The sequence below is a fragment of the Vulpes lagopus genome, chromosome X, assembly GCF_018345385.1.
Source record: "Vulpes lagopus strain Blue_001 chromosome X, ASM1834538v1, whole genome shotgun sequence".
Lineage (NCBI taxonomy): Eukaryota > Metazoa > Chordata > Mammalia > Carnivora > Canidae > Vulpes > Vulpes lagopus.
Window position 1 is genome coordinate 76,332,489 of NC_054848.1, and position 2,956 is coordinate 76,335,444.

At 39.3% G+C, this 2,956-nt stretch overlaps 1 pseudogene; it reads right to left on the reverse strand.

The window, feature by feature from the left end:
• Positions 1 to 1,041: 1,041 nt before the first annotated feature.
• On the reverse strand, positions 1,042 to 1,141 carry LOC121483656 (annotated as a pseudogene).
• Positions 1,142 to 2,956: the final 1,815 nt, after the last annotated feature.

Here is a 2,956-nt window from a genome sequence, read left to right on the forward strand (position 1 = left end):
TTACTGTCCCAGGGAGCCCGAGGGCGTCCCCGCCTTTCTGGGGATCCTGCTCCAATTCCCCGGGAGCCCCTTTCCGCGGGGAAGGTTGGTGCAGCTCCTGCTCCTCCGGGACGGGGCTCTCCTGTCCTGGGGACACTCGCCCCGGCCTCAGCCCGGCTCCTCGGGGCCCCTCCCCCTTGGCGGCCTTTTGTTCCTTTATTTCTTTTTCCCCGTCTTCCTACCTTGATAGAAGCGCGAACTCTTCTCACTGTAGCGTTCCAGCTGGTCTCTCTTTAAATCTCAGGCCGAATTCGTAGGTTTTCAGGATGATTGGATGGTTTTCTAGGTAATTTGCTGAGGACAGGTGACCTGGAGACCCTACTCCTCCGCCATCTTGCCCCTCCCCCCTTGTAATGAGTTTTGAAATCAGGTAATGTTTATTTTCTAACCCTCTTGTTTTCAAAGTTGTTTTTCATACTCTAAGGCCTTTCATTTCCTCATGAAATTGGTTAATTTCTGTGGTTAATTACTATGCATTATGTCAATTTCTTTCTTTTTTTAAAAAAAGATTTAGTTTTACTTATTCATGAGAGACACACACACAGAGAGAGGCAGAAACGCAGGCAGAGGGAGAAGTAGGCTCCATACAGGGAGCCCTATGTGGGACTCGATCTCAGGTCTCCAGGATCACGCCCTGGGCCGAAGGCAGGTGCTAAACCGCTAAGCCACCCAGGGATCCCTGTCAATTTCTTTAAAAAGACATTTTTAGAATATATACTGGGATTGCACTGAATCTATATATCAGTTTGAGAGAATAGATATCTTAACAATCCTGAGTCTTATAAACCATGAAAATGGTGTATCCTTCTATTATTTAAGTCTTATTTAATTTCTCTGAACAATGGTTTTTATATTTATTTATTTATTTATTTATTTATTTATTTATTTTTGTTGTTGTTTGTTTTTTTTTTTTTAAATTAACTTTTATTGGTGTTTAATTTACCAACATACAGAAAAACACCCAGTGCTCATCCCGTCAAGTGTCCACCTCAGTTTGTTGTTTTTAATTTGGAGCGCTTCACGAATTTCCCCTTGCTCAGGGGCCATGCTAATCTTCTCTGTATCGTTCCAATTTTAGTATATGTGCTGCTGAAGCCAACACCAGTGTTTTGTAATGTTAAATGTACAGGCATTGCACATCCATGGACAGATTATTCCTAAGTATCTCATCCTTCCTGTTATTCTTATAAACGGCAATGTTTTAAAATAAAATCTTCATCTATTTTCTTTTTTAGGTTTTTTTTAAATTCCAGTTGGTTAGCATACAATGTAACCTTAGTTTTAGGTGTATAATATAGTGATTCAACACTTCCATACAACACCCAGTTCTCATCACAAGTGCACTCCTTAATCCCTATCATCTATTTCACCCATCCCCTTACCTACCTCCCTTCTGGTTGCTGTTTGTTCTGTATAGTTAAGAGTATGTTTTTTTTGGTTTGTGACTTTCTCATTTTCCTCCTTTACTCATTTCTTTTGTTTCTTAAATTCCACGTATGAGTGAAATCATATAGTATCATGTATTTTATATTCACTGGAGTGTCAGCAGTCAAATGTTCAACAGAAGCTGTTGAGGAATATTTTTGGTTGAAACTACAGGCTACTCTAGACTGGAAAACATACTTGATCCATAACATGCATTGCCTGTATTTCCTTGTTAGTTTTTATCCATTATTGGAAATCTTTTGAAACTAGGGAAAAAAATGTCCCAGAGACAATTTTATAGGTTACCATATCCGGAAAAATCCATCACTAAAATAGTTACTAAGCTTTGAAATATATGTGTGTAGCCAGAAATGAATCTGTTGAATTGTGGAAATTTTCTTCTTTACATGCCAGTGAATCCATGTCAATGAATTCCTGCGATCTTGGTGAGAGAGATTAGAGGGTGGTGGAAGAGAGGGAGAGAGAAATAGAGAGCATGTTTTTTTGTGAATATGTATTTATGTATATGTATGTTGCTGAAGCTGCCAGAAATCTTTATTGTGGAGGATACTTGAGGTTAATTACTGTGTGCTATGTCAGTTCTATTTAATTTGTAACACATATTGGAACCTAATCAGGGTGAATATTGTATATTCTCCCCCACCTTTATTTACTTGGCCAGCATGGTTATCATGGTGACTCAGTGACTGGTGGTATTGGATGTGGTCTGAGCATCCATTTCGATTCTTGCCTGAGTCACTTGTTATTATGGTTTAAGTCAAATATTGCTTTCTCAAGTTTGTCATTCCTTCTAGAATTATTAATTAACGTTTGAGTGCAGGGTCAAGCTTTCCCCTTTTCACCTCTCGATAATGAATTAATTATATAAGTAAGAAATTGTTTTCAATTATATAAGTATAATAGATTCCTATTTTTGCTCAGAGTTTATTACCATTATGTATTTTGATTGCAACTGGTCCCAGAATTGGCCAGGGTTTGCCTGTAAAGTTGGTCTCTGTGTCCATTCAACACCTCCCTAAGATTTTTTTGAATGTGTATGTTCTTCTCTGAGCTTGACTATCCCCTATCTGTAGAAAAGAAGTAGTGTTGCCTACCTCAGAGTATTCCTTTGTGAATTTGAAAATAAAAAATAGCAACCAACAACGTATGACATTTAGTAGGCCCTCAGCAATGTTAGCTCCCCGTTCCAGTGTTGCAACCTTCATTCTTTTGATTCCTCTAACATTAACATCATAGTATAACTACTGAAGAGAAAACTTGGATATGTACAGCAAGCAGGGATGAACCCACATTTTCGTGGTGTGAGAGCTTCAGTGTCACCACTGTGTGTGGGAGGGGGCTTTAGAATGGAGCTGGGGAAGAGGCATAGTGTCATTGCATGGCTTCCAGTGACCTGGGTGGTGCAAGACAAGCACATCCTCATCCCTGTCCACTGAATGTCATGTGCTCTTTTTCCCTTTTACTTTTCTCT